Source organism: Bombina bombina, chromosome 5 (assembly GCF_027579735.1).
Source record: "Bombina bombina isolate aBomBom1 chromosome 5, aBomBom1.pri, whole genome shotgun sequence".
Classification (NCBI taxonomy): Eukaryota; Metazoa; Chordata; class Amphibia; order Anura; family Bombinatoridae; genus Bombina; species Bombina bombina.
In genome coordinates this window covers 754,441,565-754,467,313 of record NC_069503.1, presented here as the reverse complement: position 1 = coordinate 754,467,313, position 25,749 = coordinate 754,441,565, and the positions used below count along the sequence as shown (strand labels likewise).

The following is a 25,749-nucleotide window of genomic DNA, read 5'->3' as shown; positions in this document are numbered from 1 at the left end:
AATCTCAATCTAGATTCTGTCGGAGCCTTAATCTGTTGATGTTTAACAACTTTACTAGGTGCCAGAATAGTTTGTAAATTAGGGGCATTTTTGTAAACAATTTTGGGTTTAGATCCAATTTCCCTACCTAAAATCGGGTCTTTTGTAAGAATACTCCAATGTTTGGTGATGATGTTTCTTATTAGTCAGTGATTAGAATTATATTGAGTAATGAAGAGTGGACACTTATCAGTCGTATTATCTCTGCTAGAAAGGTTCTGGAAATATCCATCCCTATCGGCCAATCTTGCTCTCATATAACCATTATCAATAATGTGTAGGGGGTATTTTTGCTCAATAAACCTCCCTTTAAGGACTATACTTTGGGTTTCATAATCTGCCAATGTGGTCCAATTGCGATGCACCCGCTTAAATTGACCATACGGTATATTGTGCTTCCATGGAAGATAGTGGTTACTAGTAAAATCAAGGTAACTGTTAAAGTCAACTGTCTTAAAATGTGTAGTACTAGCCACCTTACTGTTTGAAAATTTGAGCATCAAATAAAAACCCACCACAGATTTCTGGTCTATTGTGCTAGTAAAAGTATGACCCCTATCATTCCTATTAAGGTGTTCTACAAAAAGATTGGCAGATAAGAGTTCACCCCTCCAAACAAAAATCAGATCATCGATGTAGTGGCCATAGAACACCAGGTTCGCCCCATACACAGGGTCGTGAACATAATGTTGTTCAAAACGCCCCATAAATAAATTGGCATAACTTGGGGCGACAACAAAAAGTTACATTGATTGGTGGGTAAATATTGATCTTGTTCAAGATAGAAGGATATAGCTTGTAGACCCATATCATGAGGTATATTTGAATAAAGAGCCTGAACGTCACAGGTAATCCACAATAGGTCAGCAGTGACGTCCAGACACTCCAATTTTTTTATCAAATCTGAAGAATCACGTATGTAAGATTCGAGCCCAAGAACATATCTTTGCAAAAAACTATCGACATATGAAGATACATTATCAGTGAGACTGCCTTTACTGGCTATGATAGGGCAGCCCGGGGGATAATTAAGATTTTTTATGAACCTTTGGTAAATGGTAATAAAAAGCCAAATTGGGTTCATCTGGGACCAAAAATTCTCTCTCTTTTTTGAGGATAATTCCTTCATAAAAAGCATCAGCCACAAGATTTTTTAATGTCACCTTAAATTGGGCGTTTGGGTCGCACCCCAAATGAGTATAGTAGGATATATCATGAAGTATTTTTCTTGCTTCAGTTAGGTAGTCCCCCACCCTTGTCCGCTTGTCTAATGACAAGAGACGTATCTCCTCTTAAATTTTTAAGGGCTTTATTCTCATTAGGGTACAAGTTGTCTCTAATGTGTCTATTAACTTTTTAACTATCAAATTCTTCACCAACTAGCTGTTTAAAATTTTCAATGCATTGTTGTTCAGTTTAGGTACAAAATTAGATTTATTTCTAAAGTTGGTATGTATATAACCCTCACAAAGCTGATCGGCCAGAGAATCTGGTTCAACAATTGGAACCTCATTGTTGTTAAGTCTACTGTCCATATTATCAGTCAGAATTGGAAAGGTTGTATTATCCTTCAGAAGCTTTTCTGCAAAATACTTCTGCATTGATAATTTACAGGTAAACCGATTCAAATCCACAAATAGAGAAAACATACTGTGACTATTGGTCAGGCTAAAGGAGAGTTCTTTGCCTAATACTCTTACCTCATCATCTGTTAGAATGTGTGAGGATAAATTAAAGATCCCTTTATTTAGTGTCTGTAGTCTGGCCTTTTTGATGGCTGTTCGCCGTCCTCTACATCCTCTTGGCCGTAAGGCCTTTTTCCTTTTTGAGGAGTTGCCAAGGTTACTACAGGCTCTAGGTAACTGGATATAGTTTTCTGTTTCCCCGATTGTTGATGTGGACCTGGCTCTAAAACAGACTGTGCATGATTCCCATTAGAGTTTGATGGCCCTAAATCAGAATTAAATGGTCTGTTTGCTAAATGGCTTTTCCCATTAATCGTGGCTGATGTCATCCTATTAGAAGAATTAGAATTGGTATTAGAAACCTGATTTCGTTCATGCACTATAGGTATTCTATTAGGATTTTGTGGGCCCCTAGTTTGGGAATGATCACCTGAAAAACTATATCTGTTCCCTGACCCATGATAGGTCCTATTAGATGGGTAATATTGATTATTCCTATGGGCAGAGTTGGATTGTCTCTGTGTGTTAGTTCTCTGATGATAGTGATAGCCTGCATCAGGCTCACGTCTTGGTTGATAATAATGACCCATATCTGAATTATAATTTCCAGAATGAGAAGGGGAATCATAGACAAACTCATGATTCCTATCATTAGTATCCTCATACTGTTTATAATAGAACTGTGGTTGTCTTTCCTGATATACAGGATTATGATTTGTGATATAGGAATCATTATAATTTTTCCTAAAGTTCTTGTTTTTATTTTTATTCCTATGTTAACTAAGGTCCATTCATTAGTCATCAGACCTTCTCTGGTGGGAACAGATCGAATATTTTGATTTGCATTTTCATGTGCCACCGGAGCTAAAACCTGAGTGGTTTTCTTTCTATTAAACATATATACTTCTCCTTTCAAATAATCCTCCTCATCTCTAGCTATTTTACATTTTTTTTTATCTCCATCAATTCGCCCTGATAAGTATCTGTCTTTTGGAGAACCATTTTATTTAATTCATCATAAAGTTGTAAAGTCCTAAATTTCTCTAAACAAGTCTGTATTACATCAATCTCTTTAGCCGTCTTCTCTACTAGGGTTTTCCTATGGGCTATTAAAAAATTCATGAGTGTTTGAGAACACTCATCAAGTGCTTTTTCCCATTGAGATATAAGATTTATGTCGTCCTTAAAGGAACAATTCTTAAAGATCCTTAGACCTCTTGGAACTTTTTTATTTCTGTAGCATCTCTGAATCCAGCCAATGTCGACACTCAACATGAATTGCATCTTCCAATTTTGCAAATAAGGCATGGATGGAGAGATTTTTGATTGAATTCTCCTCATTAGATATAGTATTTACCGGTGTAGTATTAGAAACCAATAATAATCGTTTATTATTCCTCTCATTTATGGATAACATACTTAAAAATAAAGAACAAAACTAGGATATAGGTCAATACCTGGTTAGTAGTTTGCTAAAATAAAGGTCAATATTAATTGGCTAATAATGATTAATGATCAAATAAACCTGGTAGATAAACAAAAAAAAAAAATAATAATCAGCCACAAACCTTAGAACCTATAAGTTATAAATGAAGAAAGCTAATGAGCCTTCTAGAGGAATAGTAATGACTCAAAATACCTGAAGCGATAGTAATTCATTACTACATCAGCGCACCTCCATAGGATCTGAAGAATCCTAGTACTGTCAAATGAGTAAGAGGAAAATTACAGCTAAACACAAACACCGCAGAAATATAAAAATAGCCCTGGTGTAACAACACTGTGAGCGGATTGGCTAAGAGGCCTGTTACATAGAGCAAATAGTTCATTTTTTTATTTACAGCCTGATAAAACGGCAATTGTTGATGCTGAGAAACACGTTGCTGTTATTTGAGTGTGCCTAATAAATATCACACTTTTTATTATTACTACTTGCTCTGATACTTTTACTGGTGGGAGTACGGAGTTTCTGAGCCTGTCTGATTCAGGCGCTGCTCACCTATGCTTACGATCATCTGATCTCCTGAGAGTGTGCTGTGCCGGTTACTGCTGTATCCTCCCACGTAACCTGACGTTGGTGTTGGTTTCTAGGTGTCTGACCTAAGTCTCTTTTGGTCCCGTGCTGCTTGGATAGGCACCTTGGTTGTGCCGCTTCATTTGTGAGTACCTTTCCTGGAGGGGGGGTTTGCTCCACAGGTTATCTTGTTCCCGACGTTATTACCCTATGTTGTGCCTCTTTTATTTTCAATTATTTTAGGACTCTGTCTTCACGGATACGACTAAGAGTGCTGCCTGTTTTTGACTACCATCAGTTTCATTACTACATCAGTGCACCTCCATAAGATCTGAAGAATCCTAGTACTGTCAAATGAGTAAGAGAAAAATTACAGCTAAACACAAACACCGCAGAAATGTAAAAATAGCCCTGGTCCTTAAGGGAAGGAAATTGAAAAATGGCTAAATTAAATTGCTGACCTCGTCACCAACACTTTCCTTGGAATAAACAGAGCTTCCTCCAACTCTGTATATGGGCTTTGAATATATTTATATCATCATATCACCTCTTATCAGGTTCCCACACAAGCCTCCCCCTCTCTTCCTTGCTGCGTCTCCATGCGGCCGACTCCTCCATACCGCACGCCCAGTTGCACCGAGGACAGCCAGGCTCCCTGGAACTTTGCAGCCCATGCTGCGCAACACATTGCCACGTGTTACGCGATCCAGGCCTCCCTCTACAGTCACCACTCACACACTGGAAGTTACCTTAGGTGCGCATGCGCACACACTCTGCCTCTTAAAGGAACATGTACCAAAACCACACCTGACACACTGAAGAGGGAGGTGCCTCTCCTCTCCTTATAAAAGACACCTGAGAAGCATGCTCAGTGTTCAGACATACTGTGTTCCTAGTGTTACTAAGTTTTGTTCTGATACCTGTTATCCTGATATTGACCTTTTGCTTGTTTAACCGACTATGAACCTTTGCTGCCTGAACTGACCCTCTGGCTTGCCTGACCTCGTTCCTGTCTTATCCTTGTCTGTACCACAAAATTATCAACCAAACTGCATCTTCTGCATCCTGGGCTTCCTCCGCTAAACCCATAACCTCTTAAGCACCTTTTTATCATCTGCAAAAATAGAAATGTTGCTAATCCTTGATCCAAGTCATTAATAAAAATATTAAAACGAACAGGGCCCAATACTGATCCCTCGGGAATCCACTAATTACCTTTGTCCAATCTGAATATGATCAATTTACTACTACTCGTTGCTCGCTGTCCATTATCAAATTATTTATCCATAAGATAATATTTTCAGCTATTCCCAGCCAATTTTGTACACTAATCTCTCATGTGGCACTGTATCAAAAGCCTTAGCAAAATCCAAGTATATCAAATCAACTGATTCCCCTTTATTATTACTTACTTTTTAATTAGATTAGATTGACATGATCTATTTCTCACAAAACCGTGCTGATTTAAACTCATAATCTTGTTTACACTAATAAATCCTTTATAATTCCTTCAAGTATATTCCCCACTACCAGGGGCATATTTAGGTTTTGTGCTGCTCTAGGCACTGAAAGTAGATGTTCACCAGGGCTTGCATTCACTATGGTCACATATAAATAAACATACACACACACACATATAAATATATATACAGTGAGTCATACAATAATATACTGACCACCATGCTATAAATATCTATGTGCATAGACCAGTGCTTTCCAAACTGTGTGTCGGGACACATTAGTGTGTCGGCAGCAGTGTGTAGGTGTGTCCCTGCTTCAGCACAATTTTTTTTAAATTTAATTATTTTTTTTTTTTAATTGTTTTTTGGTTTCTGACTTTCCACCTGCCTGCTACGCATATCACATGGTTGACACGTGATTGATACCTAGTGGGTCACAGATCATCTTAACCAATTGTCACAGCTCAGTGGGAACTGAAACTATTACCATTCCCGGATTTGGCGGCAAATTGGCTCCTGACTGGACGTGTAGTCTCCTTAATTGGCTCGTGACTGCATGTGTAGTCAGTGAGTGGGACAGCAGTCAGTCGGACTCGCAGAGCTCTGAGGGCAGCAGCTTAAACGCTGAGCTGAAGTCAGAAGTCAGTGGGATTTTTTTGCAGCTAGCTCCCAGTAGTGCATCGCTGCTCCTACTCTTGATATATGGATAGGAAGTAGAAGCTTAAAAATTCTTGATAATGAAATGCGAGTGTCTTTATCTATTATTACACCAAATATTCAGAAACTGTGTTCATCCCATCAACCTCATACATCCCATTAAAATAGTAAGTAGTTATTGGTGGTGTTAAACTTTTTTTAATTCTTGCACATACATACTGTTACTTGTAAATACATTTCATTATTATATGATTCATGTATGTGTCCGTATCTTTTAAAACAAGTTAGTTTAACCTCCTTTTTGCTAGTACAACTGAATTACTGTGTCGCAAAATGATGTAGGTCTACAAAGTGTGTCACCAACATGAGAAGTTTGGAAAGCTCTGGCATAGACCCTGTCCCAGCCAGGAGCAGTGTAAGTCAATAAGATGAATGTATAATTTCACATCAAATTTATCAAAGAAAAAAATTAACAAGTAACTTCCAGGATGTTGCTTTATCCAAAAAAATTCTTGCTTATTGTCAACATATGCAATGTTTATCTCAGGGGTATCAAAGATTCGAGTGACTGAATGTATAAGAACTGCTTTTAAAGGTCTAAGTTGTAGTCATCTGTATGGCATGTATGCCAAACTCGTCTAATATGCTATTACCATTCTGTGATTGAGGACCATGTAAGTAACCTAACCAGTGTCAGAGCGTGGAACGCACAATTTATTATCATAACAAAGGATCAGCTACACATGGCTCAGTACATTCCTCAAGGCAATTATATCTCAATTAACCTATCCTTGGTTCTTTCTTAGTAATAGTCGCTTTTGTTTCATCTATTGTCTTATAGTACAAGAGAGGTTAATGTTCCCCTTGCTCTGCTAATGCTGGCAATAGTAAGTGTTGTACTATCTGTGTCTGCCTGTGCTGCTTAGCTTAGGCAATGTTGGGTGTGCATATGTCTCTGTATATTCATGACAAGGATGTGTCAACTTCTCTTAGTAAATTCTGCAAGTTCCTCAACCAGATCACGATGTATGATGTATTCTCATTAGTCAGCCTGTCCTGAAACTTGACATCACACGCAGACGGGACCGAGCTAAATGTAGAGAAGCTCCTTCCTAACAAAGCAATATAACACCATGGAAAATAAAAAAAAACACTTATCTAGAATGAGCGAGTTTGTCAAGTACCGGTCGGAGGTCCGCACTGCACACTGCACATTTGAATCTGTCACGCATCCAGCCGGTGTTGTGTCAAAAAAGGGGATCTATCAAAAATGGGAATCGGCCCACAGAGTAAACGCACACTGTCACTATGCTTACCCTCCACCCATGATACCTCCCTTCTCCTCATAAACTCCTCCCAGCTACCGTCCACCCGGCTTCTGTGTCCCCACCATTTACATCAATGATTGCTACCAGCAGTGCACTGAGCAAAGTGTTTATGACCTCTCTCTCAGTCATTTTCCTCTCTGTTCTTCTGCTCACACTCACAGTCCTGCGGTAAAAACATCAGAAATGACTGTGAGCAGAAGAACAGAGAGGAAATGCCTGAGAGTCTGCAGTGAGCGCTATCAAGTGTCTGAGAATGCGCTGACAGCCTGACAGTGACACTAGTAGTGTGTAACACAGTTAAACACACCCCTCCCCTGATGGAGCCTTTCCACGCATGATTACTAAAAGGGCCTCCGGCATTGGCATACCTTACTTTCCTGTTCCCCATTTCTCTGGTTTTGCAATGCCGCCGGCCTGATATTCTACAGTGACTGTCACTATTCAGTCTCACCTCCGTTGCCGTGGTGAACTCCCGCTCAAAGTAAAACATTTTTTTTTCAAAGCAGCGTTAGTGTGGTCACTGGTGTGGACAAGTGCCGCCCGCCCCCCAAAATCCGTCGCCCTAGACACCAGCCTTGTTGGCCTCTCCGTTAACACGCCCCTGCCCACTACTGATGTCAGACTAACTGGCCAATAACTTCCTGGATCAGCCCTGTTTTCGTTTTTGAAAAGTGGCACCACATCAGCTTTATGTTAGTCCTGGGGTTCTATGCCTGAAGATGAATCTTGAAAAATTAAAAGGACAGTGTAGTCAAAAATAAACTTTCATGATTCCAATAGGGCATGTCATTTTAAAAAAAAATTCTTTACTTTATCATCAATTTTGCTTTGTTCGATTGGTATTCTTAGTTGAAATGTAAACCTAGGTAGTCTCAAATGCTAATTTCATAGCCCTTGAAGTCTGCCTCTTATCTGAAAACATTTTGACATTTTTTCACAACTAGAGGGCGTTAGTTTACGTGTGCCATTTAGATAACATTGTGCTCATGCTCGTATTTACCTAGGAGTCAGCACTGACTGGCTAAAATGCAAGTCTGTCAAAAGAACTAGAATAAGGGGGTAGTCTGCAGAGGCTTAGATACAAGGTAATCACAGAGGTAAAAAGTGTATTAATATAAATGTCTTGGTTATGCAAAACTGGGGAATGGCCAATAAAGGGATTATCTATCTTTTTAAACAATATGAATTCTGGTGAAGACTGTCCCTTTAAGAGTAAAAGCTTGGCTATAACAGTGCTAAGTTTCCTTAAAACCATTGGGCGTATTCCATCTGGGCCTGGAGTTTTGTTTACCTTGATATTATCCAGTTTTTTCCTGATATCATCTAGAGATAACTCAGTTAAAGGGACATTATACACTCATTTTTTATTTGCATAAATGTTTTGTAGATTATCTATTTATATAGCCCATAAAGTGTTTTTTTTTTTTTAAATGTATAGTTTTGCTTATTTTTAAATAACATTGCTCTGATTTTTAGACTCCTAACCAAGCCCCAAAATTGTATGAGAATACCATCAGCTACCTTCTCCAGCTTGCTCCTGTTTGTGTAAAGGGTCTTTTCATATGCAAAAGAAGGGGGAGGGGGGAGTGTCTTATTTCTCACTTGCAGTGGGCTTTCCAGCTGCCTTTTCAACAGAGCTAAACTGAGAGCTTCTAAGTAAGTTTTTGAACAGTTTTATACTGGATTTTTATTTCAGTATCTGTGCATCTTATTCTTTATATTAGTGTCTATTACATGCAGTTATATGAAAATGAGTGTATACTGTCCCTTAATGGTATTGGCTTTTATGTTATAGTTTGTTTCAATGTATCTCCCAATGGCTCCTCTCTTGTGTATACTAAAGAAAGGAACTGGTTTAGTACCTCAGCCTTCTCTCTGTCACTGTTAATCGTGCTACCCTTCTCACATTTTAATGTACCTATAATTTCCTCTTTAGATTTTTTTGTCATTTTCATACTAAAAAAATATTTTAGGGTTTGACTTAGAATCCTTTATAATTATCCTTTTATTTTCTAAAGAAAGGAACTGGTTTAGTACCTCAACCTTCTCTCTGTCACTGTGTTAATCGTGCTACCCTTCTCACATTTTAATGTACCTATAATTTCCTTTTTAGATTTCTTCCCATTTACATACTAAAAAAATCTTTTAAGAGTTTGGCTTAGAATACTTTGTAATTATCCTTTCATTTTCAATTTTGGCTAATTTGATAGCTTTATTGCATGATTTGTTACATTCCATATATATTTGGAATGTTGAGTCTGTACTATTTTTTTTGAATAATTTAAATGCCCTACTTTTTTCCTAATTTCTTAACACATTTTTATTTTGCCACATTGGCATGGATTTATTTATTTTACTTGTATAACCATGCAGTATGTATTAATGTGAATATTTATTTGTTTTAATTGTTATCCATTTATCCTGTGTTTTTAATTGAGAATACTTAGTACTGATTTATGCAATTTAACGATTTAATTAGAATTATTGAACTTTGCTTTGTTAAAATTGAAAGTCTTGGTTGAACTTTGTAACACTGCTTATGGAAAGTAATTTAAAATGTGACCATGTTATATAATCACTGTTACCCAAAAGTTATTTGACTTCTATGTTTAATATTATTCTGAATAGTTTTATTTCACTAAATCCAAATCCTAGTTGGCTCCTCTATTAATTGTGACGTAAAGTTATATTTGAGGGTACTGTATTTAAAAATATATCTCCTTTAGCTGTATTGCTAGATTTATTGGCCCAGTTTATTTCTGGGTAGTTAAAATCTTCCATAATTACCACACTGGTATTATTAGTATCCTTTTCTATTTTCATTAGCAGTTGAAAATTGATTTTTTTTTCTTTCTTTTTCTGCTTAATAGTAAATGATTAGGTTAAATTGTTGATTTAAAAAATGTATTCTACTAAGTATTTTTCAGAATGTTTTTTGAGTGTAGTTTCCAAATATTAATGAGAGCACATTTGCTAACATGAATACTGTGCCCCAACTCCGGTACTATTGCACAATACAATTAATCCTAATGGCAACAGTGCCCTCACTAACCCACTATATAAATAAAATTAAGTGAATTTCTGGCATGTACAACCTTGATGTTTGATGGCTGGTGGAACAGGGGTTAAAAGGGGTGTGAGAGATAGGCTCAAAGGAATAAAAAAAACAGCCATTATATGCTAACACAAAAAAGATTAAAATGATATCATTCTTCAGGAAACAATTATAGAAAATGCAAGGAGTGTAGAACGTTTAAAATGAGACGGAGTAAGAAGCACTAATAACCCCTAGGTTTTCAACGAGTTAAAATAAAGAAAAGAATTGCAGGGAAAGTATCCAGAAACTAATAGGTGATCAAAAAGTTATGGAAATAAGATATAAAATAAAAATAAACGTGAATCCATTGAGCCTTGATTAAAACGATGAACACACACACTGATGAATAAAACATTCTGAAAAGTAAGGGTTAAACAAAAAAAAGAGTCCAGTCATAATCCCAGCAGTAATGTGCATACATTAATATCGATTTCATACTTTGTACCAGGGTATTAATTTGACTCCACCTCATCTCTACATATTCCAGGGAGGTCCTGTGTTACTGGGCAGTAGAGAGACGCTGGGGCACGGTATAATAGTGCAAGTGCCTGAGCAGAACTGCTTGTTCTTATCACACGGGATGGTCCAAAGAACAATAAACAATGCAACCTCCTCCTAAAACTCGGGACCAGGGCAGCCTCTGGGGTTGTCAGCAATTTCCCGTCACCGTTCAGCTTCCTTATCACTCTCTACTCCTGGGGAATAAGCAGGGAGGGCGGTACTGAGGGAGGGAGCAAGTTAGTCCGTCTTTCCTATGTTTGTAGCAATTACAGAGGGAGGGAAAGTGGTTAGAAGTAGGAGGGGAACAGGATCCGAGTTGCTGCTTTCCATACCCTGGATGCAGAATGATCAGTCCGTGGGACAGCACCCTGGGAAGGAGCAAATAGTTATCGTTGTGGTTCCTCTGCTGCTCTCAGCACAAACTGGCTTCGGTGAGTCTTTGCTCTCACTTTACTGGTACTGACAGAAGGGCTGCACTTTATACCTGCCTGTGTACTACACATGGCACATGCTGCTCAGGCTTATTAAAGAGATGTATAATGTATACTAGCATCAGAACAGTCAGTGATTATGTTAGTGTATGAGCCATATAATAATGACAGTGTGTTTTATAACGTATACATTATATGTATGTATAAGCCTGTGTACTACACATGGCACATGCTGCTCAGGCTTATTAAAGAGATGTATAATGTATACTAGCACCAGAACAGTCAGTGATTATGTTAGTGTATACTTTATCAGCCATATAATAATGACAGTGTGTTTTATAGCGTATACATTATATGTATGTACAGACCTTTACCTGTGTACTACACATGGCACATGCTGCTCAGGCTTATTAAAGAGATGTATAATGTATACTAGCATCAGAACAGTCAGTGCTTATGTTAGTGTATGAGCCATATAGTAATGACAGTGTGTTTTATAGCGTATACATTATATGTATGTATAAACCTGTGTACTACACATGGCACATGCTGCTCAGGCTTATTAAAGAGATGTATAATGTATACTAGCATCAGAACAGTCAGTGATTATGTTAGTGTATGAGCCATATAGTAATGACAGTGTGTTTTATAACGTATACATTATATGTATGTATAGACCTGTGTACTACACATTGCACATGCTGCTCAGGCTTATTAAATAGATGTATAATGTATACTAGCAACAGAACAGTCAGTGATTATGTTAGTGTATGAGACATATAATAATGACAGTGTGTTTTATAGTGTATACATTATATGTATGTATAAGCCTGTGTACTACACATGGCACATGCTGCTCAGGCTTATTAAAGAGATGTATAATGTATACTAGCATCAGCACAGTCAGTGATTATGTTAGTGTATGAGACATATAATAATGACAGTGTGTTTTATAGTGTATACATTATATGTATGTATAAGCCTGTGTACTACACATGGCACATGCTGCTCAGCCTTATTAAAGAGATGTATAATGTATACTAGCACCAGAACAGTCAGTGCTTATGTTAGTGTATGAGACATATAATAATGACAGTGTGTTTTATAGTGTATACATTATATGTATGTATAAGCCTGTGTACTACACATGGCACATGCTGCTCAGGCTTATTAAAGAGATGTATAATGTATACTAGCAACAGAACAGTCAGTGATTATGTTAGTGTATATTGTATCAGCCATATAATAATGACAGTGTGTTTTATAGCGTATACATTGTTAGTGTATGAGACATATAATAATGACAGTGTGTTGTATAACGTATACAGTATATGTATGTATAAGCCTGTGTACTACACATGGCACATGCTGCTCAGGCTTATTAAAGAGATGTATAATGTATACTAGCATCAGAACAGTCAGTGCTTATGTTAGTGTATGAGCCATATAGTAATGACAGTGTGTTTTATAGCGTATACATTATATGTATGTATAAACCTGTGTACTACACATGGCACATGCTGCTCAGCCTTATTAAAGAGATGTATAATGTATACTAGCATCAGAACAGTCAGTGCTTATGTTAGTGTATGAGACATATAATAATGACAGTGTGTTTTATAGCGTATACATTATATGTATGTACAGACCTTTACCTGTGTACTACACATGGCACATGCTGCTCAGCCTTATTAAAGAGATGTATAATGTATACTAGCAACAGAACAGTCAGTGCTTATGTTAGTGTATGAGACATATAATAATGACAGTGTGTTTTATAACGTAATCATTTCATGTATGTATAAACCTTTACCATTTGTGTGTAGAATGCACAATAATTTAGAGCTAATAACCACTCTCATATGTGATTACATTATTGATATTCCACCTTGCACAACATGAATATTAATATCTTGTGAGGCTGTATCCTTTGGATATGCTTATAAAACCTAGGTGTGTGGGGTATGCGTTATTACTGTATGTCAGAACAGTGTGCAAGAGTCACTGGTGTATATCTTATTATATACTATACGGGGAGGGAGGTCGTGTTTACAAAGGATAATCACACACAGGCTGGAAGTGCTGGGTTTTTTGTTTCTATTTTGTAAAGATGCTATCAGATATGTGAGGTGCTCAACAGGTGCATTGCAACGGGGCAACATGACTCTCTTAAAACACAACTTTTGACTGTTTAAGGATGGCAATGGCGTTGTCTTACAGAAATGTGATATCCACATCTTATATGCACATTTCCTTTTGTTGGTTCTTTATTCCCCATTTTAATGTAATGACATTACAGGTCATTTCATAAAGCAAAACTTACCTTGGTTATTTTGTTAGTTATTCCAGAGAGTATTTATTGTATAAGATAAGAGTGAGCGTTTGCATTTGTTTGTCACAATTTGCATAGGTTCTAATGTATATTTTATAAGTCTAATCACCTTGCATAGTTTGACTGAAACTTTTAATGAGACAGTGATAGAATCTGTACAACACATCTTGCATTTTTCTTTTTCCAGTACATTGCAACATTTGACATTTACTATACTGATACTATAACAATTTCAGTCATATTATAGCTTAGTATAGTAACAGAGATAGTGCTACAGTGCATTGATCACCTCTGCAAAGGTGCTGTCTGTTTAATGTATAACTTTATCAATTCAAACTGATTGATTTAGAATCTAGACGTCATGTATATTGTGATACCAATGGAGTCAGGGAGTGGGCCTGGTAGTTTAGCAATCGTGTATTTATACATACAATATGTTTACATGGTTAGTAACCTGCATCTAATATACATTACCTTCTAAGTTATGTATTTTAATGTTATCACCTTTGGGCACCTTTACATTTATTTAAAAAACAAAAACACAAAAAACACAGGGACACCACATCATGTTTTCATCCATGGTTTAGTAATCTCTACCTAATAGGAATTGTCTTTTAAATGGCAGCAGTGCATGTTTCCAGAGCACCACACCTGAGTAATTATTTGCATGGGCTTTCTAATGCCATCCTATTGACAAAAGAACAGGGTCACTAATAATGACAGAGAGAAGCACTTGCAAATCAGTGTGAACCTTTTACCAAGTAAATATATAAAAAGTAGAATATGTATTATGGCATATTCAAGCAAAAACAGACATTCATGTAGCATGTTTACTGTTCATTGATGGTAGCAGTGATACATTTGTTAAGTCATAATACACTTTGGTTAAATGTATCAGTTATTTATAGTACCTGATTTTTTAAGCATATCAGATAATTGCATTGTCAGGGAAGTTATATGATCTGGTCAGTATGTCTGCTCAATTATACTATTCTGGAAGCTGTTACAACCCATACAAACACAAAACATGCAATCTACTAAGAATAACAATTTTCTGTGAGTTAATTGCAGATACAAAAACAAGCACTGTTTATTGTTTATCTTCACCCTGATATGAAACTTTGTTCTGAAGATTTATTGGTAGAAAACTTTTATTACATTTTAGAGTTGCGTTATCAATCAAACACACAAAAACCTTGGAAATACATTTAATGATATACTTATTCAAATACACGACATTAGGCAGGAAATTAAGAAATTAAATATATACCCCTTGGGCTTTGTTGATTGTATAATCAATGACACTACTGGTCACTTGACATGAAAATACCAATTTTATCACTGATGGAATCACAGCAATGGCTACAAGAATTATAATCCTGGCCACTAAAGTTTTGGTTTAATCTTTATGTATAATTATAAACAAACAAGTCAACCCTTTAAACAATCCACCAATATGCAACTTAAAATTAAAATGTGATTGTTACTTGTAATAGATATTATCACCCAGGGCTTGAGTAAAAACACTGCCATCATCATTGTGTATTGCGATCAAATTCTGGCACTTGCATAAACCCTTTTCTAATACACTCCAAACCTTGTCATCATGAATTAGCAAGGTAATAATACAATGCCACTGGGTGCTACAGACACACAACTGTACCAGCACCACTAAAATACTATGCACATCAGTAACATTAATGAAAAGACTGGCCCACAAGGATATCTTAGAATGTCCTGGGCAGGCATTCATGTGTGAGTCTGGTTTAACTGCCTCAGTGTGTTAACATGCCTCATGTACTTTTATTTCTTGTAGTTAATCTTTAAAGGGTCAGTAAGGTCATTTGTCTTTGTTGCATCTAAAGAAGGGCATTTTAAAACATATATTAGTATTTTTTAAGGATTTTTTTTTCTAAAAACAATGCTGCATCATCTGTGTGTAACTTGTATCATTGATATATGTCTGAGTATTTTTCTTACCAGGCAGTGAGCAGTTCATCCTACAGAAGTTGGGAAAAACATACACTTTCTTTTAATTTCACAATGAAAATGAACAGCTTTTATTTAAGCTTTTCATGTAAAAAATATTTTACATACATTATAGTGATCATATTCATATGTGTGATATGAGTTTAGTGATCATATGCAACTGCTACTTTGTGCTTCTCACCATATGCAGCATTTATAATTGGATGATCCACCTCAATGGCTTTTGTGGGGGTGGTAGTGAGAATGCACCTTGCACATTTAGTTTTAGGATTTTATTTAATATAGTGAAGCCACTGAAGATGCTCAGTGATAATAATAATAATATTAATAATAATAAGGTCTATCAATATTGAGCAGTTTTTTTTATCATATCTTTTTTTTTTTTTAAATGGACAACTAAGTGTTGATTTAATTAAACCATTTAATGTAGTACAGTGATAGAAAAACATAAATGTCTTTTACCTGCATACATAAACATTCCCAGGTTTGGAGGCTCTAGCTGGCCCCCGCTATGTTTTGAATGAGTTTTGTGGATGAGGTCCATGTCTTCATGGACCTCACTTTGTGAACAGGGGTACAGTCATGCGGGAACAGGAAAGGGCCATCCCTAAACTGTTGCCGCAAAGTTGGAAGCACACAATTGTCTAAAATGTTTTTGTATCCTGTAGCATTAAGATGACCGTTTACTGGAACTAAGGGGTCTAGCCCAAACCCTGAAAAGAAGCCCCAGACCATTATTCCCTCCATCAAACTATTCAGTAGACACTATGCATTCTGGTAGGTAATGTTCTCTTGGCATTTGCCACACCTAGATTCTTCCATCAGACTGCCAGATAGTGAAGCAAGATTCATCACTCCAGAGGACACATTTCCATTGCTCCAGGGTCTAGTCGCAGCATGCTTTACGCCACTCCAGCCAAACATTTGACATTGTGCATTTTGATGTGAGGCCTGTGTACAGCTGATCGACCATGGAAACCCATTTCTCAGTTCTTGTGCTGATGTTGCTTTAGAGGCAGTTTACAACTCTGTAGTGAGTGATGCAACAAATGATCGGCTATTTGTAGGTGCTTCTGCACTCAACAGCCCTGCTTTATTTTAAGTGGTTGCTCTCACAGTTGACTGGTGCAGAACTACTAGGGCAGAAATTTCAGAAACTGACTTGTGGCATTCAATGACAGTGCTCTTCAGTAAGACCCATTGTATTGCCAATGTTTGTATATAGAGATTTAATTGCTATGTGCTGGATTTCATGCACCTGTTATCAATGGATGTGGCTGAAACATCTGAACTCAATAATTAGTGGGGATGTCCACATACTTTTGGCCATATAGTATATGTATACATATAAACATGTTGAGGCACTCAGTGTCTTTCATGTTAAAGTGAATGTCAATTTTGATGCTAAAGTGCCCGGCTTTTAAAAATTCGATTTTAAACAGGGGCACTTTAATTCATAAAAATTTACATTTCACTCCTGTTGAGAAAAAAAACTTACCTTTTAATCTTCACAGCAGCTCCAGCTTCCTCTGGTCATTGCAAGCCATTTCTGACATCAGAAATGATGGATAGGCCATCCTCCAATCACGGCTTCCCCCCGGGGGAATCAGTATCTGATTCAACGCCGTGATTGGAGGAAGCCGGATTCCTCATTTTAGACCCAGAAAGAGGCTTTGTGACTGGTGGAGGAAGCTAGAGCTGCTGTGAAGATTAAAAATTAAGTTTTTTTTCTCAACAGGAGTGAAATGTAAATTTTGATGAATTAAAGTGCCCCTGTTTTTAATCAAATTTTTAAAAAACGGGCACTTTAGCATCAAAATTGACATTAACTTTAAAGCGTGATGCAGACAGACCAATATCTAAAACTAAAATTCCCATGATACACTGCTGGCAAATGCTACTACTGACCATGTCCAATAATTTTCCAGCTAAATAAGTGGCTTTAAAAGGATACTAAACCATTTTTTTTTATGATTCAGATAGAGCATGCAATTTTAAGCAACTTTCTTTTACTCCTATTATCATTTTTTCTTCATTCTCTTGCTATCTTTATTTGAAAAAAACCCCCAGGAATTTAAGCTATGGAACCAGCCTATTTTTGTTTCAGCACCCTGGATAGAGCTTGCTGATTGATGGCTACATTTAGCCACCAATCAGCAAGCAAAACCCAGGTGCTGAACCAAAAATGGTCTGGCTACCAAGCTGTACATTCATGCTTTTCAAATAAAGATAGCAAGAGAATGAAGAAAAATTGATAGCAGGAGTAAGTTAAAAAGTTGCTTAAAATTGCATTCTTTATCTAAATCATGAAAGAAAAAAATTCATAAAACTTGTATGCAGCGGTTTTTGCTGTAGATTCAGCTAATTGTATTTAGTGTTAAGAGAAAGGGAAAATATCCTTTTTTAACAGTTGGTAAATCTAGAAATATGTAATCAATTTATTTTGACTTTTTAGTATTTTCAAATACCCAGAATTGCCAGATTTCAGATAAATGTGTTCATTTAATCTAAAATTACATTGCTGAAAAACCTTAGAATTGAACAGTCAGGGTAACAAACTAAAGCTGGATGGTATAATGTACATATTCCTCATTACAATGTAGCGCTCTTATTTAGTAATTTTGTGTTAAGATTTTTTTATTTTTTTTAAATATGTAATTTTTTCAAAAAAACTTTCTATTCCCTATCACTTAACATTGAAAACAAAAGTTTAAAGTAGGTTACTCTAAAATATTTTGAATACAGTAAAGAACTGAAAAGGTGAAGCCATGCTTAGTTGTGATTTGGCAGCAGGGGTTTGTGAGACCAGTCCTTGGTCTGTAGAGTGCTGTAGCATATATATCTATATATCCTTTTAACTTACCAGTTAAAAGGACAGTAAATTACCAGCATTTAATTGCAACATTTTTTTGTAGCCTATTTTAAGATCAGTACCCTGTATAGCACTTGCTTATTGGTGGCTACATTTAGCCACCAATAAACAAGCGTAACCCAGGTTCTGAACCATAAACGGGCCAGCTCTTAAAGTGAATGTAAATTTTAATGCTAAAGTGCCCGGTTTTTAAAATTTGATTAAAAACAGGGGCACTTTAATTCATCAAAATTGACATTTCACTCGTGTTGTGAAAAATGCCTTTTAATCTTGACAGCCCCTCCAGCTTCCTCCGCCCATCACAAAGCCTCTTCCTGGGTCTAAAATGAGGAATCCGGCTTCCTCCAATCACGGCTTCGAATCAGAAACTGATTCCCCCGGGGGGGGGGGGGGTGGGTGCTGTGATTGGAGGATGACCTATCCATCATTTCTGACATCAGAAATGGCTTTGCGACGACCGGAGGAAGCTGGAGCTGCTGTTAAGATTAAAAGATACGTTTTTTTTCACAAGGAGTGAAATGTAAATTTTGATGAATTAAAATGCCCCTGTTTTTAATCGAGTTCTTAAAAACCGGGCACTTTAGCATCAAAATTTACATTTACTTTAAGTTTTACATTCCTGCTTTTTAAATAAAGATAGCAAGAAAACTAAAACAAATTGATAATAGGAGTAACTTAGAAAGTTGCTTACAATTGCATGCTCTATCTGAATCATGAAAGAAAAAAAGTGTCCATTTTTAAATTAACAGCAGAGTCAGACCATTTGTAAGACAGATGAACAACTTGTTTTCTACAGTTTCTTTTAAATGGTCAAACTCCATCCCCTATTTTCCTTATTTGAAGGAGTCAATTTGGATTGAAGCCTGGAGATGATGGGGTTTGTTACTGTCATGGTGTTAATAAAATCTTCATTATTTGGCTTTAGCAGAAACAAAAACTAGAAAAAAGGGAGAGATATGTGGCAAGGTTAGGCTTGTGAAGTCTGCTATGTGCTCTTTCAGTATTCAGGACTGGGAAAATAAAAAAAATGTTAAGACTTAAATTGCAGGAAAAAAGGGTAAAATAAATTATGAATTGTGTATTGGAAAGCTATTTTACTGTGCATAACTACGCATATTATATTACAATGTGTACTGTAGAGAAATTCTCACTGGCATTAAACATATACATTTACATTATTTCTTTAAAATAGTCCATGATTTTACTTAAAGGGACATTCCAGCCACAAAGTTACATCAGAGACCAAGTCAATGTGATGTAAGTGCTAGCTTGTATTTGCAGCATTTTTCTAATATATCCATAATATTGATCATCTGGAGTATCCTGCAAAAGTGACAAACTCCATAAACTAAATCTGGGGTGCCCAGACTTTATTTATATAAATTGTTAAAAATCACAAGGGAGATTAGTTGCTTTTAGTGAGTTTTATTATATTATAAGATATGAAACTCTATGAATGCTTTTATTGCCTGCTACCAATTGGTAAACTTATAACTGGACAATAATTTAACCCAATGCAGTTTATGGAGACAGCAAATAGTTTTATATTATAAACAAAACCGCAATATACATGGTCATTTAATTTTTTATAAGTCACATTTATTAAACTGTTGCATTTCACCTTGTCTTATACTGCAATGTAATCATAAGATTAGAAGTTGTTATATAGCGGTGTTTCTAAAATCAGTCCTCAGGATAAGATTGAGGATATCTGTTCTTGATCCCAGTTGTCTAAATAAAGTGATTGAGCTGCTGATTAACCCACCTGTCTATGTCTAGATATCATCAAATCCTGGCTTGATTCGGCTCCCCTAGGAAAGACTTGAGACACAGTGCTGTAAGGCAATGAGATATTGTTATGCTAAAATACGAGTGGGGATTCATTTAATCCAACTACTTGCATAGTTAATAAAATGAAACTTGAAACAATATCTAATATGTTTTAAGGGACATAGAACCCCATCATTTTCTTTCATAATTCAGATATAGCTTTGCTTTATTTTCTTAGTATCCTTTGTTGAAAAGCAGTAATGCACTACTGGGAGCTAGCTGAACACATTGAGCAGGCCAATGACAAGAGGCAAATATCTTGCCACCAATAAGCAGCTAGCTCCCAGTAGGTCATTGCTGCTCCTGAGCCTCCCTAGGTATTTGTTTCAACAAAGGATACCAAGAGATGGAAGGAAATTTAATAATAGAAGTACAGTAAATTGCATACTCTTTCTGAATTACAAAAAAAAAAATTAGGTTTCATGTTACGTTTAAAGTAAAATTAATTGTAGCATTTTAGGGTATTTGCATGAAAAATGACTGTTCTAAATCTTTAGAAATACCGCTAAAAACGTTCAGTTTATGGAACCAGGATGTCACTAAAACGACCTGATGTCACAGACATTGTCAAGTCTCTTGTATCTTCCTGTAAAGTGCATAACCTGAGACTTAAAGGGACAGTCTACACCTTAGTCATCTTAAAGTCTTACCTAAGATTAGGCTGCAAATAGCCTCCTGCACCCCTTTCTATATGATGCAGCAGGAACAGTAAAAAGTTATTTTAAAATTAATATTTTTGGGGGCAACTTTGAAGTGGCTGCCAAGCTCCACCCACTAATGACATCACAATCTGAGCTACATCTAGACACTCTGCTGAATAGCCTTGACAATCTGTTGAATCAAACTAGTGAGTCTTTTGTAACTAGTGAGCCTTTAAAGCAGCCCAGATCGTCTAAATGTTTAAATCTATGATCATTTGCATTTCACAAACCTTTAATACAGTGCAATAAAAATTCAAATAATAAAATTGATTTAAACCTGTCCTCTGGCCTCCCTAACAGGCCACATTTTAAGGATATCTGAACTAAAGCACAGGGGACATAATCAGCTTTTTAAAAAACATGGTTATTTTACCTGTTCTCATCCAAGGTAATCCTGAAAACCTGGCCTGTTGGGGAGGCTTGAGGACAGGTTTGAAAACCAGTGATTTTGAGTGTGAGCTTCCTCCTATTTTTCTAATCAGCAAATTGTATTATTTGCAGGAAGGTCATGATATCCTCCTTGTAAAACCCCATAAATGTAATATACATTTTTTTTCATCCAAGTGCTGAGAACATAACATATTCTTTTACTTCTCATGGGAAACAGCAAGTGCTATTTAGTATTTTTTATGTTTTGTAAAGATACTTACTAGCTCAGGTTTATAATTGTACATCGCGGTACCAGGGTAAAGGTAGTTCTGGGAAATAAGTGATTATAGAGGGCACTGGTCACCAGGGAGAATAAGGGATTTTTTTAACACTTAATTACCTTATATCAACAAGTGCCTGTCGTCAGCAACAGACAAGGTTTCATATTGTACTTGCATCATTTCTGGTTTTTAGTTGGAATGCGTGGTTATATGGGTATCTTAACTAATACAAAGTCAAGATAAGTGTAACAGTTTTCTGCATTACAAATATTGGTCCTTATTTTAAAATTGCCGACACTCTGATGAGATTTGGGTAATGTGTCAAAAGCATACCCATAAAATTCAAAAATAAATTTTAATGACTCAGACCATGTGGTTTAATAAACGTTTTAATTTATTTCTACTATCAAATGTATTTTGTTTTTATGCTATCCTTTGTTTAAAGTGATGAAAATTTTACATACTGTATATTGACAAAGGATCCTGAAAATGCTTTTTAATATTTATATGCTTTCATTTATCAAGTGTAATTGGAGATGCGCAATTTCATTCCATTCTATTTATTTTACTATCCCCCCTCCACAGCCGTCCACATTTTTCTTGTGGTGGCTTTTACACACTCCCCCCCCCCCCCCCCAAAAAAAAAAAAAAAAACTTTGCTTATGTGCTTGATCAGCTGTAAATCCTCTGAGCTGGATGGTCCCATGCAAAACTGTTCCCTCAAGAAAAAAGAGAGTTTTAAAGTAGATGAAGGGGAGGGACTAGTAAAACAAACAGAATGGAATATAAAAACTTGATTTAGCGCATCTACGATTACACTTGATTTACCATCACCTTAAAAGCATTGATGGCTACACAAATGTGCTTAATTGGCTCATCAAATTTGTTCAGCTAGCTCCCATTAGTGTATTGCTGCTCTGGGGCTAAATGTAACTTTATTAAACCCTTTGGCAGGATTTAAACCCTTATAGATCAATCACCATTCTTTAGAAAAGCTTATCAAATAATTTATCGACATAGATATTAATTATACACTTTGCAAGAAAATAATTTTATTTCCATTTAAAGGGATATGAAACCCATAATTTTTCTTTCATGATTTAGATAGCGCATGCAATTTTTTTTTAAAAAAAAAAACAACTTTCCAATTTACTTCAATTAGAAAATTTGATTTATTCCTTCAGAACTTTTTGTTGAAGAAACAACATTGCATTACAGGAAGCAAGCTGAACACATTAGGTGAACCAATGTCAAGAGGTATATATGTGCAGCTACCAATCAGCAGCTAGTACCCAGTACTACATTGCGGCTCCTGAGCCTGCCTAGGTATTCTTTTCAACAAAGAATACCAGAAGAACAAAGCAAAATAAATAATAGAAGTAAATTGGAACGTTTTTTAAAATTGCATTCTCCAAATGAATCATGAAAGAAAATGTTTGGGTTTCATGTCCCTTTAATAGCATCTAAGGACATTTGTTTCATAGTGCAAAAAACAGCTACAAATGTGTAAACAGAGATGATATTTGGTTTCAATCCAAGATAGTCTGCATTCTTGGTCATGTTTTTATATTTTTCCTATGAAGTCAAATGAACATATGTTATGCAAAACTGTCCTTGGTTATAAGCTCTTATGTTTTTGTTTTTTGAGAATAGCCAACTCTTTTTTATATCAAATACTTTCTTTATAATGCTTGCCTTATTTTAACCAGATATAATGCTGATGCAGTGATTTCGGTCTTGTATTACAGCTAGTTTACAAATTGCGTAGAACCATTGCTTGGGGAAAAAATGTATTTATCGATCCCTGTAAAATAAGATCTATATTTAGAGTTCATATATGAAACATGACTGTTATTTTGACATCTATAAAAAAATATAATCTACATGCAGAAAATATATGTGAAAACTAATTTTTCAAGAGGTGAGCAAAAGGAATTTCATAAAAATAAAAAATATAGAATGTAGAATTATTTAGGTGCTTTAGCACAATGACCCATCAGAGATTTATTCTGCAGTTTTAAACCCTCATATCAAGTGTGTAATAACAGTCATACTAGTGTGTTGCTTACACAATTTGATTGCTAAAATGAGGTTCAATGTGCAGGAGAATCTAATATTCACAAATTGGTTATAAGGCAACGAGCAAACTTCTACAGCATAGTGATGTTTTGGAGGCACATGATATTGATTCATGCAGTGTTTTACTTCTGTTGAATATGACCTTGTTTTAGTCATTTCTCTAGTAAAAGCAAAAATTGAATGCATACAAACCATAAAAGGTTATAATGTCTGTACATTTTTGAGACTATTTACAAACTGTGCACATCTACTATAGTCTTTGCTTACAAATAATCATGATTTTATAGAAAATATACTTGCACAACTTCTTTAAACTTCTTTAGTGTAAATGTATTGTTGAACTAATCATGAAGAACCCAAAACATAAATCTTGTTTACTGATCCAATAATTCCCTCTTTGGCACAAGATACAGATAAACAGAGATGATCACTTGAGTTTGCAGTGACTATCAACTAGAAGCTTGTTGTGAGGAAATTCCAGGAACTGCCAGAACAATAAATGATTAACTGTTACTGGATTTAAAAGATGCTTCACAATGACAAAAGACTAAGCTAAAAAGAAAATAGGGAAATAATATGAAGTAAGACATGTGAGAACAAACAAAACAACAAATGTCACTGATGCTAGTTACCCATAGTACAGCTATTCTATCAAAACTAATCCTCATTTACCAAATTATAAGGCAATGTTTTGCTATGGTAAACTATTTTTTTTATAAAACTTAATAAAAAATAATAAACACAAAAAAACACTGGTATGTCCCAATAGAAACATTATAAATTTTATATTATCAATAAGATAAATAACTTTTAAATACATTTAATCTTATCTATAAAAATTATATTGGTGGAAAGAAAGATTAGAAGAGGCAAATACACTTCTCCTGTCTTTTTTTTTTAAATTTATTTTTAATAGAATCTTCGATACTTGGACACCAGTTCTTGAGTAAGTTTCATTTTATTACAAGATGCTAAGCAGAAACAATACCTGATAAGCTAATGCTCTGCAATGGAATGCATGCGAAGTGACAAGATACAAATGTGCACCAAGGTGAAAAATAATACTTCTATGTTCCTAGAGTCCAAGACTTTTTGATGTGATTGCTTTTGACTCCCAAAAAAACAGAGGTAGTCCAGGAACACCAGAAATCATTTGTGCTACAAATTACATTATTGAACCAAGGCTGTTAATGATCCAGAGGATTGAGTAAATGAGTAGGAACATCTAGAAGTAAAACTGGAGGAATAACAGGTCCAGAAGAGACAGAAACAAAGGTTGTGATGCCTCTGTGTGCAAGCATGGAGAACAATTCATGCAATCATTGTGAATACAGGAGGAAAAATATATCCAACCTGATGAAGCCAGACTTAAAGGGACACTGAACCCAAATTTTTTATTTTGTGACTCAGATAGAGCATGGAATTTTAAGCAACTTTCTAATTTACTCCTATTATCAATTTTTCTTCGTTCTCTTGCTTTCTTTATTTGAAAAAGAAGGCATCTAAGCTATTTTTTTGATTCAGAACAATGGAAAGCACTTGTTTATTGGTGGATTAATTGGTTGTTCACCAAAAATGGGCCGGCATCTAAACTTACATTCTTGAATTTCAAATAAAGATACAAAAAGAATGAAGACACTTTGATAATAGGAGTAAAATAGAAAGTTGCTTAAAATTGCATGCTCTATCTGAATCACAAAAGAAAAAAAAATGGGTTCAGTGTCCCTTTAACAAAGTATGGAGAACATATAAATTTAGATCCAACAACCAACTGAGAATGTAGGGCAGATGAAATGAGTCAAAACAAGATCAATTTAAAAGGGGCCCAATAGAAACATTATAAATTTTATATTATCAATAAGATAAATAACTTTTAAATACATTTAATCTTATCTATAAAAATTATATTGGTGGAAAGAAAGATTAGAAGAGGCAAATACACTTCTCCTGTCTTTTTTTTTTAAATTTATTTTTAATAGAATCTTCGATACTTGGACACCAGTTCTTGAGTAAGTTTCATTTTATTACAAGATGCTAAGCAGAAACAATACCTGATAAGCTAATGCTCTGCAATGGAATGCATA

At 35.6% G+C, this 25,749-nt stretch overlaps 1 protein-coding gene across 1 annotated transcript in view; it reads left to right on the top strand.

The window, feature by feature from the left end:
* Positions 1–11,084: 11,084 nt before the first annotated feature.
* KCNG2 (potassium voltage-gated channel modifier subfamily G member 2) overlaps positions 11,085–25,749 on the top strand; it is a 481,205-nt gene continuing 466,540 nt past the window's right edge. The window contains exon 1 of the mRNA XM_053714835.1: positions 11,085–11,212. The gene's annotated coding sequence lies outside the window, so the exon portion shown is untranslated. The remainder of the gene's footprint in view (positions 11,213–25,749) is intronic.